Genomic DNA, 15,915 nt, shown 5'->3' with positions numbered 1-15,915 from the left:
AATAAGTATATATAAGAAAAAATTCTTTAAAGACCAAAAAATATTAGAGACGTGTAAATCTAACAAAGAATAAGAACTCCAGCGTTAGTCTAAAAGCAAGATCCTGACAACACTGAATCTTTCCACAGACAGATGGTAGATTAGATGACTTGAACCACAAAATAATGATTAAAAAGTCTTCTTTAAAAAAAAAATAAAAATGAAAATTGAGGTTCACAGTTACTAAATTGGTCCTGATATCCTAACTGGGGCTTTACAACAGCCACTGTCAAGGTCTCAGTAACAATAAGAGTTTTGTCTTTCTTAGTCACCCACCATCTCTCCCCATATCTGCTCTTCAGACAGTTGTACTTGGTACTCAGTACTGTATCTTCTATCTTCTGAGACTCTGGCTATCTCTTAAATCTCATATAATCCACTCCACACTCTTCAATGCAAAATGACACAGAGAACTAAGTACTGATGAAATAACATTTTACAATAATCATGAAGTATTAAGAAGAGTCAATCCTCTCTCAAGATTTAATTACTGCTAGGACTGTGGCTCAATGGCAGAGTGCTTGCCTAGCATGCGTGAGGCACTGAGTTCGATCCTCAGAACCACATAACAATAAAGGCATTCTGTCCAACTACAACTACCAAAAAAAAAAAAAAAGATTTAATTACTGCTAAAACTTCTGCCATTTTCTAAGCACAATGTGCTAAATGCTTGAAGGCAGTGTTTTTAAAATCCATGACATCAAGACAGGTGCAGTGACTCACACCTGTAATCCCAGTGACTCAGGAGGCTGAGGCAGAAGGATTGCCAAGTTCAAGGCCAGCCTTAGCAACTTAACAAGACCCTCAGCAACAACTTAATAAGAGCCTGTCTCAAAATAAAAAGTAAAAAGGGCTGGGATGTAGCTCAATGGTAAAAAGCATCTCTGGATTCTATCCTTGGTATCCCCCAACCACAAAATTCATGACATTGCAATTAGCATTTTAAAAATATGCAAAATAGAAAATATAGGAGTATGGCACACATAGTGAAAGGTGCTGGTACCTTTAAGAGGTAGGGCCTAGTGGGCACTTCCCTTGGAAGGTATGAGGCATGAGGGACTTGTAGGACCCCGTGAGTCCCCAGTGTACCTCTCTGGCTCCTGTCTCACCATATGATCTCTCCCTCTCATACCCACTCCCAACATGTCATCCACCATAATGTGATGCAGTTAGGGAGGCCTCTGCAAGGGCCAGTGCTATGCTATTTGGACTTTTTACTGCAAAACTGAGCTGAACAAACCTCTCTTCTTTATAAAGTATCTGGCCTCACATGTCTCATTATAGTAACAGAAAACATACTGATACAATGTGTATAAACATATGTATACAATACTGGATTAAAATATAAAATGTATTTCTTATTAGAGGTTAAAATTTTTTAAAACATTCTAATCTCTCTCATTACAGTAATGCTACTTCAAGTGTCATCCAAAGACCAATGGAAAAGTATTTGTTAACAGTCTTGATAAAACAGGAAGCTTGTTATAGAATGTACATCAGTTAAGCACATTGACCTTTTTATAGTAGCAAGACTTTCTCACCATAGAAAACAGTGCATTGACTTACATTATGGGGCAGGCTTTTATCTTGACACTGAAGGAAAGGACTTTAAATGATTCAGACTGGCTACTTTGAATAGCACTACTCTAGGGGACATAGAGAATAGGCCTTCAGATTACATATCTCTTTGTCTAGTTGCCAAGAACAAATTAATACTCATTAATAAGTAACAAATTAATTGTTACACTATACATTGTGACTCTAGTCACTGGAAAGTCACAAGGTGAGGAAAATTCAGTATAACTAGAAAAGATAAAGCTGCTTCCAATCCAGAATGTACACTCTCATCTTTCGTGCTGGCCTTTCTTCCTTCAAAAGCCATCTTAAGTTTCACTTCTCTGTCCCTGAAGGTTCCAGCTCCTAGAGTTCACTGTTTGGTCTGACCCCTAAACTGCTTGTTATCTGTATTGTTCCTTCAGTGTGGTATTTGGACCAAAGGACAAGTATGCGGACATGATGAGGCAGAGACAGAAACTGGCCCCAAAGATAAGATTTAACTAAGAACAGAGTGAGAAAAGAGAGCATTTCAAAAGAGAGACACCGTGAACAAAGATACAAAATCAGAAATTAGAACAGGAGAAAAATGAGGTATACTGTAGAAATTATTGAGAAATAATCAATCGGATCAAGGGAATCCACTGATGTCTTTGTATCCCTGGCACCTACCTAGGTAGTCCTCACTGTTAACACTAAATAACTGTTAGGTAACAATAATAATTAAATTATATTAGATAAGGAGATAGTAACATTGTGGAGGACTTTTGAAGCCATCCAAAATTGTTTAACTCAGCAGGCAATAAAAGCCAGTTCTTGATGAAAAAAAATATTCTCAGTGTGGTCAAATCGGAGATTATGCAAGTTGTATTCAAAACAGACAGGAACAAGGATACTATGGAAAAGAACAGCTAGAAGACCACTGCAGGAAAAAAAGACAAAAAGGCAGAAACATGCTTTGGTAGAATACTGATTAAAATGAGTATTGTGTTTTGCTTACAGACAGATAAGCTCAATATCTCCTTCCCTCTTCCCCGCCCCTTTTTTCCTCCCCTGTGAAATGTGAAAAAGGTAATGCTGTAAACAAAAATGAATAATACTGTAGGTTAAAAACTGATCCGTTTATAGCAGCATTTCTCAACCTAATAAAATTGACACTTTAAGCCAGATAAAACTGTTGTGGGAGGTTGCTCTATAGAGTGTAAGATGTTGGTAGCATCCCTCCTCTTCCCATTAAAGTCAATACCCAAAAGTCTCTGGACACTGCCAAACATCCCCTGAGAGGTACATTACCCCCAAGAAAGAACCACTGATTTACAGGAAAGTACATAATGATAAAGAGAATGGTGTCTAAAGAAAGATGGCTTGACACAGGTATAAATATGTAATTAATTACAAAGCAGTTGAATGATCAGACATTAAATCTGTGCATCAACTATTAAGGCACTAAAGTTAATTTTTATAATCCCAATTATTTGGGAAATGATGAAGTAGTGACACTGAAATGAAGCTATCTAGGATTTGGTTTAGAACAATTCTATTTTCTTCATTTTCTGTGTAGCATATTTTAAAACTTCTATAGTACTTTTAAAAACATGGACAGCAGTTGAGTGGACATGGTGGTGCATTCCTATAGTCCTAGCTATTCAGAAGGCTTAGGCAGGAGGATCACTTGAACCCAGTGGTGGAGGCAACCTTGGCAACATAGCAAGATCCTCATCTCAAAAAAAAGAATAAATACATTTTTAAAAAACAAAACAGACATCATATATAGTAGTAACAAAAATCAGGAGAATAAATCATCAAGGAAATGAGCTGTTTCTATTCAGCTGACAATTTACTTGAAGGATCCAGAACTGGTGAGTCTAAAGGAAAAAATATTCAGAAAAAAAAGCAGGAGTCATTACAATGAAGGAAAATCAGGAAAGTGCAATATCATGGAAACCAAGGGAAGACAATTCCAAGAAAGTTTTACAGAGTTCTTAAAATACTAAGGGGGGAAAAATAAGAATGAAATAACTATCCCTAGGTCTAACCACAAACAACATAAACAAATTTAAATATAGTAAACATTTAGACATTATGGTAAACATTACTATATACGAGGTGCAATGTTGAGCGCTACAAAGAATACAAAAATATATACATATATACCGTAGAGTTTCTACCCCTTACTATGAAAGACAAGTAAATAATGGTAATGCTTAGTGCCAAAATACAGGAACTAGCAAACCAACTCAAAATCTGTTTAGAGACCATTCCTAGAAACAAAAGATTTTCTAAATTAGATGTCTGTCTACACTTAAAACTTTAATCCATTTCTTTTATCTTTTCCTTCATTATTTGCCCATTTTTTAAATTTAATTGTGTGTTTTTTTTCCGGAAGAGGAGGTTACTGGGAATTGAACCCAGGTGCACCCTACAGCTGAGTTAGACCCCCAGCCTTATTAATTTTATTTTGAAACAGAGTCTAAATTGCCCAGGATGGCTTCAAACTTGCAGTCCTCCTGCCTCAGCCTCCCAGGTAGCTAAGATTACAGGTATTTGCCACTATGCCCTGCTGCCCAATTTTTTAAAATAGCTGCAAAATAGGTAAGTAGGGAACCATACCCCACTATGTACCCAAAAAAGGAGTGGGGGAGAACAAAAGAAAGGAAAGAAAATGATATGGCTGTTAGTCCTAGCTATACATTAAAATCACCTTGAGAACGTTTAAAAAATATTGAGGCCCAGGTCCTACCCCTCAACAGTTAAGTCAGAATCTTCAGGGAGGGGCTCTACACATAGATATTATAAAAAAGCTCCCCAGGTGAATTCTAATGTTCAGCCAAGACTAAGAACCATGAACATAAAGAAAAGATAGCAACAAATATTTCTAGAAGCAACAATAGGAAGATGACAACTTATTTCCAACTGAAATCAGCATCTTAAATCATATACTCTCCAATCTGATAAAAGAATGAAATCCTTTTCATTTAAAGATTCTGTATTGAGAAATTAAAATAAGAGCTCCAGGAGTCCTATGCCTATAACTTTTTTCAGACTGAGTTATTTTGAAAACAGTATTACAATATGTAACAATTTCATTTCACTATAATAGAAAGACATGTATATTTGCTCATTATTGGTATGTTCCAGAGAGTTCAGTCTTACAAAAAACTAAAGTGTACTGTGTTAGTCAAGAGATGAGACTTAGTTAACATTAACTTAATTCACTGTATATTAGTACTGTTTCACTTGAATTAGTATGATTTTAAGTACAGAATTCCAAATACATTTAATATAAAATTTTACCATTTACCACTAATACATTTAATACTAAGGGAATGTTGTAGGTCTTAGTTTTATTTTCCATTCATTAATCGCATGTTGTTTAGCAAATTCCTTAAATTCCCCTAACCCACACACCACTACATTTCCAGTTTACTTGTATCTGCAAAATGAAATAAAAACAATCTCTCTGCTCCTATAGGATTGCCATCTGTATTGAGTTAAAATATATATAGAAAAATTTTCTATGAAAATTTTTAATATGCCATAAAGATATAAAGCACTATGATTAAAGAAATTAAAAGTGTACCTTATTCTTCACTGACTATAGAATCTAAATATAAGTCCAATACAACCTTGTCATCAAAATTACAGTGAGCTTAATGAAGATGCCAAATTCTTTGGTATTTTTTGCTTCAAAAGGTAGGAATCTGGCTGTGGGTATAACTTAGTAGTATAGTGCTTGCCTATTAAGTGCAATGCCCTGGGTTCCCCAGCAACACCAAGGGGGAAAAAAAAAAAGGCAGGCATGTGGGGAGTCTATCATCTGATGCGGACACAGCTCTTTGGTTGCTTTAACTAGTAGAGTATATTGGGAATACTGCTGTGACAATTTCTAGATCCAGGCTTTTAAGATATTAGCAGCTTATTCTTCCTGTGTCTTCAAACATGTATTCTTGGACTCCAGCAATCATGCTGTAAGAGGTTCAAGACACACTAAGAAGTTATGTGTAGACACACCAGTTGAACTCTCAACCAACATCAATTGCCATCCATGTGAGTGAGCCAGGAATCCAGTTGAGATTTCAGGTTAACTCCAACCCTAGCAACTTATTTGACTAAAAATTCATGAAACCCTAGTGAGAATAACCTAAGGCCAGTCAGCCACAAAAAACATGAGAGATACTAAATTGTAGTTTTAAGCTACTGTTTTTGAGTGACTTATGATGCAGCAAAAGGCAACTGGAATAATAGTGAAACTTCTTCCTTTCTTTACTGAAACAGGGTCTCATTTTTTTGCCCAGGGTGGCCTTGAATCTTGTAGCTAGAACATAAAATACATTTATTTCAAATGTTTCCTTAGTTATATTTAATTTTATTAGCAACTAATAAATTTGAATGGGCTCTTTTCCTTTGACTTCTACAAAAATGACTGCATTTTCATATAGAAAACCACATAATAAAGTCAAATGCTAGATATTTTATTTAAAAAATTTGATATGCTGACTTTATTTTTCAAGTATTCTTGCTTTAAGAAGTCATTCTGGTTCTTTCCCACTATGTACACATCAATAAACAAATGCCCCTGATAATTAATAAAGTTCAAGTAAATATATTTTTAAATGTTTTTCAAAGCACCTTTAAAATATTTGTTTTTCTTATGCAGTTTTCCCAAATAAAATACATGTCCATGTAAAATTCTATTAATGACAGATGTGTGGCAGGATTCTTATTAATTTTAAAGATACACCTAATGTGTCACAAGAAGAGGAATACATTATTTCATGCAGCCATACCAGTTCGATAAAAATATACAACAACTGCCATCACCTTATTGTAATGATGAGAAACTATCATGAATGACACTCAACAATGAATCTTAAACAGACTGGGACGAAATGAAAAATTTGCTTACACTGCAAAGCCGCAGAACAAGTCTACAACAGGAACACTTTTTAACAATTATCACTTGGCATCTTTAATGCAGCAAGATATATACAGAAATAAGGATGCTCTGCAGCTTCAAAAAAAAAAAAAAAGAGTAAACCTTCTCTAGTAGACATCTCTTTGATCTGAAACCCTTAAAGCACTTAACAAATATTAAATTCCTGAGGCTCTACAACACCTCTGAGAGTCAGGTAAATATTTTGTGAGTGATTAAGTGACTTATTCAAGGTCACACGGATAAACTGGAGGAAATAAACCCAGGAGTGTAGTCTGCAGCTTTATGTATAAATACATAACTGCAATCCAGGATTCTAATAATTTCCTCGGTACAGTAGAGGTGAAATTAACTTGTCCGTGACACAATCTAGAATATTAGGCATATTTTCTAAAGAAATCCTTCTGCTAGAGGAAGTCAGTTTTAACTCTGATTAGCTTATTAAACTCATGTTTTCACTTCACTAAAACCAAGTGTGGCTGGGGCACAGGAAGAATTTGTAAACTGTCAGGGGTTGTAGTAAGGCCTGGGATTGTAGATACACAGAAAAAAACAAAAAATCAGAAAACGGAGTAACGAGGAAAGAGGTCAAAATTGGGTCTTAGTGTCCATGCGAAAGAAGAAATGGTCAAGACCATCTTCTGAGACCGGAAAACCACACGAAACTTTCTGGGCAACCTAGGTGGACAGCTGGAAATGTTAGAGGCTGGGCCTTTCCTCTCCCAGCCAGTTCTTGGGGTCGTCCCACCTCCGCGGGCAGGGCTAATCTCCCTGGTGACCAACAGCTGGTGGAAGGGTAGAAGGTTCACCGAGGACGAATCCCCATGAAACAAAGGCCAGAGACCTGACCTGCACTCACCGTAGCGCCGGGCGTACTTCACGAACGCCGGCCTCCCTGCCACAGGCCCATCTCCCAACAAACCGAGGAGAACTAGCCTTCGCTATCCCGACGGAAACCAGCCCAGCTCAGCTCATCCCCTTTTCCCGATTTGCATTGCGTGGCGGCGCGTCGCGTCCCTAAACGTCACGGTGGGGCGGAGCTTCGCGTGCGTGGCCGTGGCTCCTCCCTTCCCCCCGCCCCGCCTCTGTCAGTGAGGCCTGTGCTGGAGGGCGCGGAAGGACTCCGGACATTCTGGGTTGTGAACGTCAGCGGATGCCCTCAGCAGCATCGGCACACCCCGTTTCCAGGAATTCGCCCTAATGTCACTTCTCATCTTGGGTCTTGCCGCGAACAAAGCTGTGTTCTTGCATCTTTACGAATTTTTCTCAGTTTGAAAATTAGAAAAAAAATAGAAAGGGGGATTTGAATCACCCGATATTTTGGCTAAACATTCCCGAAGCCAAGCTGTGATGGGAGAAGAACAGGCTTGAACAGGCTTGATCCTAAAACACTGTCATGTACGCACTTAAGTCACTTAAATGCCCTGTCTTAAAAAAACAAAAGAGTTCTTAACTTTCTGACCTAGATAACTACAGAAAAAGGTGATTGGATGCTCCGATTATCTGTAAACATAAAGTTGCTTGAAATGGACCTGCTGGCCTTGGTCACTAAGTTCCCCAGCCAGGTGTCCCATGATGGGAAATCTGGAAGAAGAAGTCTACTAAATGTCTTTAGTGATATGTGTTCAAAAACTGTAACGAATAAATAGAAGCACCCAGCCCAACACTGTTTCACATATAATAGTCTTTCAATAAATGTTAATTTTCTTTGCATTACAATGAAATACATGCAAAAATATATTTCTGTCTCTCTCTCTTTTTAAAACATAAGTTATACACTACTTGCCCCAGACATGCAAGACTTATGATCATAAGAAATAAACAGTAATACCTGGGACTGGTGAATAAACAAAGTCTTAGATTTTTGATAACTAAGTGAAAACATGCACTTGTCTTTTGACGGTGGGTCTTACAATAAGTTTTTTTTTTTACCCCACTCTGTTGAATACTTCTTGGATTTAGATAAGCAAAGAAAAATCTAGATCTGAGTTTGAAAGTAAATAGCAAACAAAAATTTGGAGTGCTCTGATAATCTGAGGGTGAGGATGGCAGGAATGTGAGGCGAAAGAGGAAGAGAGAAGCTATTGGAGTGAATAAATCAATAGGAAAAGATCCCAGAAACATTCAATAAATAGGACTCTAATAATCATCTACAGTTATTTTTGTTGCTTTGATGTAAATGCTGAAATTACCCCCAGTAAGTGGAATTCCCCCACTTCCCTAAAACCTCAGTCAAATTTGATAAAATACAAGTTATTTGCAGAGGTTTTGAGAAAACAGGAAAAGGTCCACACGTGTGTGGGTCAACACGTATAAAACAGAAATCAGGCACCAGATAAATAAGATGATTCCAAAACTGAGCTTAGGTAATGAAAGTAGAAAGAACAAGAATATTATTAAGTAATTCACAGAAATCTCAGAGTGGGCTTTGAACATGTCATTTGTGGAATAAGCATTCTTAAGAAACAAGGTTACCTAGATGAAACTGTGCTAATTAAATTGAATTATAGAACCCAGATCCTTTTCAAATATGTATTGTAACAATCCAGACAATATTTATGGCACCTAAAATCAAAGTGGTCACTAACTGTTCAAAAAATATGGTCTGTATATTGATCATGCTTTCCTTCACTAGTCCAAAGCCTGGTTCATTCTTCATTCATTTAACACACATTTACTTAGTGTGTGTTCTATCCAGGCATTGTTTTAAATTGACAATATAAAATCCTTGGTCAACAAAAGAACTAACTTGCATTTTAGTGGGGGACACATAATTAACAAATTGCATATATATCATGCCAAGTTAAGTACTAACCAGGCGCAGGGGCACATGCCTGTAATCCCAGCAGCTTGGGAGACTGAGGCAGGAGGATTGTGAGTTCAAAGCTCAGCAAAAGTGAGGTGCTAAACACCTCAGTGAGATTCTGTTTCTAAACAAAATACAGAATAGGGCTGGGGATGTGGCTCAGTGGTTGAGTGCCTCTGAGTTCAATTCCAGGTACCCCCCCACACACAAAAAAAGAGTTAAGTACTAAAAAATAAACCAGTCTAAAGGGCCCTTAAGGACAGTAGTGTTTTTGATGGAACTGTCAATGAAGGCCCCACTGAAAAAGTGATATTTCTATAGAACCTTGGGTAAGAAAGGGAACAAGCCATGGATACATGTGAGACAAGAGCTTTCAAGAAGTGAGGCAGAAGAAGTTGGGTATGCGGGAGGAATAGCACAGAAGCCATAGTTCTGGCCCAGAGAGATCATGATAGGAGAAGATCTCAGAGGGGTTGGGAGTGAGTGGAGTACAGACTATATAGGAACTTTTAGGTAACTAAAACATGTTTATTAAGAATAACATATTCTAGGGCTGGGGATGTGGCTCAAGCAGTAACAAGCTCGCCTGGCATGTGTGGGGCGCTGGGTTCAATCCTCAGTACCACATAAAAATAAAAGATGTTGTGTCCACCGAAAACTGAAAATTAAATATTAAAAAACTCTCTCTCTCTCTTTAAAAAAAAGAATAATATATTCTAGATATTGTGTTCACCTACAACTAAAAATAATTAAATTTAAATAAGAATAACATAAGAAGTGATTCACATTGTAATAGTTTAAGAAAATTAACTTTTATGCGTGTATACAATTTACATTATATACACATTTTTACATCAATTTTTTTTAGCCAAAGCATAAGTATCCTGTGATTCTTTTAACTAATCACAATTTTTCTGATTTTCCGGTTTTTATTTCCTAAAATCATAATGACTATCAATATTAAAAAACTTCCATTTTTTCTACAGTACTGGGATTGAACCCAAGGGTGCTCTACCACTGAACTACATACCCAGCCCTTTGTACTTTTTATTTTGTATTTTATTTTCTTTGTAAATTGCTGAAGCTGGCCTCAAACTTGTGTTTTCCTGCTTTAGCCTCCCGAATTTCTGGATACAGGAGTGTACCACCATGATTGACTCGGACAAATTAATTTATCAGAGTTTATTTAAGTTTATTTAAGTTTATTTTGAGTATTCATAAATCAGGTAATACTCAAAAGGATTCCTGAATCAGGTAATACTCAAAATTAGAACAGATTCAAAGAGCTCCATTTCAACAACATAAACAGTGTGCTTTTGTAGGAAGATGGAAAGAACTTATTTTATTGGCTACAGACATTTACTTCATTTGGGTATGATTCGGTGGAAAGTTCCTAGTTGGCTTTTGGTGATTGGCTGAAGGTCTATTTAGGTTGGTTTTTCCCCCCCTAATTTAATTAATTACAAGGAATAACTCTAAGTTAAATTTTGGCTTGCTTGTGTTAGGGTGCTGAAACAACCCCAAGCTAAAGGACTTCTGTCTACTTTGTTTTAATACTACATTGGGCCAGTTGTGTGACCCATCAAAACATTTTATCTTTAGGGGCTGCATCACCAGGTAAATAAATGGTGGCTAGCTGGGCTCTTCACCTGGATGTCAAACCCCAAGGTTAAGAAATTGCCATTCTTCATGAGGGTTCTTTTCAGCCATTATTTTAACTTGTGAAAAAAAATCTATGAAATCACTAGTTGGGTAACACGAGTTCTACTTTTTAATGTAAAGTTATATTTCTAATTGACTTAAACTTACCTCAATAATGTTTTAGAGATGCCCCTAATTCAATGATTTCAGGAGTTAATGAATAACTATATTGACCTTTTCATCCATTCATGATATAACAGACTTAGGTCTTTTTTCTTCTGCCTGTTTTTTTAAATCTGGATTGAAGAGTTCTAATGTGGTTATGAAGTTCTTCAGGGGTTCCTCATTCCAGTGATTACTTTGCCTTCTTCTGGATCTTTTCTGCTTCCATTAGATTTTCCTCACAGATATAATATTCAGAATACAATGATACAAATGAAGATGGACATTGCTTTATTCCAATAAAAGAAAGTTTACAGTTTGGTGATAATATCACAAATTTTTCTCCTACTTGACAGAAATCAAAGAATTCCTTGGCTTCTTGAGAATGGTCTCCAAATTTTGTGAAACTAAAATTAACTAATTAAAAACATAATGCCATTCAATAGACACAGGAACTTTCACACCATATGTGTTGTATTGAGGTCACAGGATTAATACACATATTTACACAATTTTTATATACAAGTTGGGCATTCCTTAATCCAAAAATTGAAATCTGGAATTCTCCACAATCAAAAACTTTTTGAGTGCCAACATAATGCGACAATTGAAAAATTCCACACCTAACCTCATATTATGGGGTTGCAGTTAGAACACAGGCATACTAAAAGTATTGCATAAAATTACCTTCAGACGTGTTTATTTATACATGAAACAAATAAGCCAGGTGCAGTGGCATATGCCTTTAATCTCAGCTATTTGGTAGGCTGAGGTCAGCCTGGACAATTTAGCTAGACCCTGTCTCGAAACAAAAAATAAAAAGGAGTAGGAATGTAGCTCTCTAGGTTCAATACCCAATACCAAAAAAAAAGTAAGAAAGAAAGAGAAAGAAACAAATTTCACGTTTACACTTGGGTCCAATCCCAAAGATATCTCATTGTATAGATGCAAGTATTCCAAAATATGAAAAATAAACTCTGGAACACTTCTTGTCCCAAGCATTTTGGCTAAGGGATATGCTGTATTTGTAGAGAGAAAGATAAAAAATATTGTTTTAATTATAAGAACATTTTAAGGAAGCATCTAATTTAAAGAAAATACTTCTTCAAGACAGAATTCTGAAAAAAACTCACCAATTTACTTTCATTTATATGACTCTTAATGACCTATAATGTCATCTATGGGACTAGGAATGCAATCTTTTTTTCTCCCATGCTGGGATCAAACCCACACCTTGCACATGTTAACCAATCGCTCTACCACTGAAATACACTTCCAGCCATCTTTTTATTTTCTGTTTTGAGACAGGGTCTTGCTAAGCTGTTTAAACTGGGCAAACCTCCTGCCTCAGCCTTCTAATGTAGCTGGGATTACAGGTGTGTGCTACTGTCCCTAGTTACAAATGCAAGTTGAGGGTTTTTTTTTTTAACTTTTCCCAAATCACTTGTAAACAAATTAACTGATACATGATTAATAGTTTCACACTTCAGTATTATCAAGAAATACATGGCTTGAACAAACATCACAACACATAGCATAGGTCTAAAACAAAAACTTACAGACTCAGAGCTAGCAGAACACAAGGATTCCCCCAGTCTCTCACTGATTATGGAGAGCTCTGTTTTCCCCTGGTACAATGAGGTATACCTTGGGAAGTGTTCCAGAAGAGGGGCCTCTGGATTCCTTGCCATTTCATATATTCATGGAGGAGTTGGGTGGAATCAGGGATCGCCCAGCTGGTTTGGAAAAGTTTGAGCTTTTTGGGGGGGATTAAATTTTCAGTTTATGAAACAAGCTTTTGACATCAATCACCTGGGGAGGCTTCCTTACCTACTCTGGTTATTACCTGAGGCTTCACAGCCTCCCTGCTGAGCCAGTTCATTGCTAGTCTGCCTGATGACAGCAACAGTGCCCAGGCTAATCAGAAGACAGATCAGTGTATCTTTCCTCAAGTATGCATGAGACCAGCCTCATTCTTACACTCACTAGATAAAGTAAGGGAACAAAGAAGTTGCACTGTAAAGTGTCCATGCTGATTCTAAGGTCACAGACTCTTCCTGAAGAAACATTACTTCACCCAGCCACAAGAAAACATTCTCTTCAATCTAAATTTATTTTTTGAATAGCTCTCTTGTGAGAAATCTTGTGGAAAATTTCTGAAATTTTAACAAGATGATGAGATTCTTTATATAGTTCCTGGGGAGTATATAATCTTATCTCTGAAGTATTTTTAAGTTCTAAATCTCTCAGTATGTCATTTTATAATCTGCCAACTGCAGAGATAAAATACTCAAGTCATTTATAAAAATTTTTAAATTTGTTTTAATTAATTATACATGACAGTAGAATGTATTTATGCACTTTAATATATCATATGTAGATGGGATTTAAATTTTCATTTTTCTGAGTGTACATGTTACAGAATCATATTGGTCATGTAGTCATTATATGTACATACAGTAATAATGTCTGTTTCATTTTACTATATTTCCTATCCCCACATCCCCTTCCCTCCCCTCCCATCACTTCCCTCTACCTAATCTAAGGTAACGCTATTCTCCCCTAGTGCCCCGTCCCCTGGCTTATTGTGAATTAGCATCTGCATATTAGAGAAAACATTCGGCCTTTGGTTTTGTGGGACTGGCTTATTTTGCTTAGCATGATATTCTCCAACTCCAACCATTTACTAGCAAATGCCATAATTTCACTCTTCTGTAAAGCTGAGTAATATTCCATTGAATATATATACTACATTTTCTCTACCCATTTATCTATTGAGGGACACCTACTTCCATACTCTAGCTATGTGAATTGATCTTCCGTAAACATTGATGTGCCTGTGGCACTATAGTATGCAGATTTTAAGTCCTTTGGGTATAAACCAAGGAGTGGAATAGCTGGGTCAAATGGTGGTTCCATTCCCAATTTTCTGAGGAATCTCCATACTGCTTTCCATAGTGGTTGCACCAATTTGCAATCCCACCAGTAATGTATGAATGTACTTTTTCCCCACATCCTTGACAACATTTATTGTCGCCCCTATTCTTGATGATTGTCATTCTGACAGGAGTGAGATTAAAGTCTTAGAGTAATTTTGATTTGCATTTCTATAATTGCTAGAGATGTTGAACATTTTTTAATATATTTGTATTTCTTCTTCTGTGAAGTGTCTGTTCAGTTCCTTAGCCCATTTATTGATTGGGTTATTTGTTTTTGGGGTGTTAAGTTTTTTGAGTTCTTTATATATCCTAGAGATTAATGCTTTATCAGAGGCGCATGTGGTAAAGATTTTGTCCCAATATATCAGCTCTTCCTCACATTATTGATTGTTTCCTTTGCTGAGAAGAAGCTTTTTAATTTGAATCCATCCCACTTATTGATTCTTGATTTTAATTCTTGTGCTTTAGGAGTCTTGTTAAAGAAGTCAGATCCTAGGCTGACACTGTGCAGATTTGGACCTATTTTTTCTTCTATTAGATGCAGGGTCTCTCTTCTAGTGCCTAAGTCTTTGATTCACTTTGAGTTGATTTTTGTGCAAGATGAGAGATAGTTTAATTTCATTTTGCTACATATGGATTTCCAGTTTTGCCAGCACCATTTGTTGAATAGGCTATCTTTGCTCCAGTGAATGTTTTTGGCATGCTTATCTAATATGAGTTAACTGTAGTTATGTGGGTTTGTCTCTGTGTCCTCTATTCTGTATCATTGGTCTACAAGTCTATTTTGGTGCCAATACCATGTTGCTTTTGTTACTATAACTCTGTAGTATAGTTGAAGGTCTGGTATTGTGATGCCTACTGCTTCATTTTTCTTGCTAAGGATTGCTTTGGCTATTCTGGGGGTCTCTTATTTTTCCAAATACATTTTATGATTGCTTTTTCTATATCTATGAAGAATGTTATTAGTATTTTAATAGGAATTGATTAATCTGTGTAACACTTTTGGTAGTATGGCCATTTTGTCAATATTAATTCTGCCTATCCAGGAATATGGGAGATCTTTCCATCTTCTAAGGTTTTCTTCAATTTCTTTCTTTAATGTTCTGTAGTTTTCATTGTAGAGGACTTTCACCTCTTTTGTTTAATTGATTTCCAGGTTTTTTTGTTTGTTTGTTTGTTTGTTTTTGTTTTGAGGCTATTGAGAATGGAGTAGTTTTCTCTTTCAGTGGATTCATCGCTGACATATAGGATTGCATTTGATTAATGGGTGTTGATTTTATATCCTGCTACTTTGCTGAGTTTATTTATTAGTTCTAGAAGTTTTCTGGTGGAATTTTTTGAATCTTATAGAGTCATGTCATCAGCAAATAGTGATAGTTTGAGTTCTTCATTACCTATTTGTAGCCCCTTAATTTCTTTCTTTTGTCTAATTGCTCTGGCTGGAATTTCAAGGATTATGTTGAATAGAAGTGGTAAAAGAGGACATCCTTGTCTTGTGGGAATGCTTTCAATTTTTCTCCATTTAGAATGGTGCTGGCCTTGGGTTTAGCATATATAGCTTTTACAATGTTGAGGTATGTTTCTACTATCCCTGGTTTTATGGTGTTTTGAACATGAAGGTGTGCTATATTTTGTCAAATGCTGCTTCTGCATCTGTTGAGATGATCATATGATTCTTGTTTTTAAGTATATTAATATGATGAATTTCATTTATTGATTTCCATATGTTGAACCAACACTGCATCCCTGGGATGAATCCCACTTGATAACGGTGCACTATCTTTTTAATATATTTTTGTATGTGATTTGCCAGAATTTTATTGAGAATTTTCACATCTATG

At 36.3% G+C, this 15,915-nt stretch overlaps 1 protein-coding gene across 2 annotated transcripts in view; it reads right to left on the bottom strand.

Moving 5' to 3' along the window:
- The window catches only part of Usp8 (ubiquitin specific peptidase 8), a 56,547-nt gene extending 49,023 nt beyond the window's left edge, over positions 1 to 7,524 (bottom strand). Inside the window, exon 1 of one of the 2 annotated variants that reach the window (XM_076850773.2) lies at positions 7,386 to 7,524. The gene's annotated coding sequence lies outside the window, so the exon portion shown is untranslated. The remainder of the gene's footprint in view (positions 1 to 7,385) is intronic. The other variant, XM_076850772.2, reaches the window with a different exon arrangement.
- Between the last annotated feature and the right edge of the window lie 8,391 nt (positions 7,525 to 15,915).

The sequence above is a fragment of the Callospermophilus lateralis genome, chromosome 3 (genome assembly GCF_048772815.1).
Source record: "Callospermophilus lateralis isolate mCalLat2 chromosome 3, mCalLat2.hap1, whole genome shotgun sequence".
NCBI classification, from domain to species: domain Eukaryota; kingdom Metazoa; phylum Chordata; class Mammalia; order Rodentia; family Sciuridae; genus Callospermophilus; species Callospermophilus lateralis.
The sequence above is the reverse complement of the archived record's forward strand: the minus strand, read 5'-3'. Positions and strand labels throughout refer to the sequence as shown.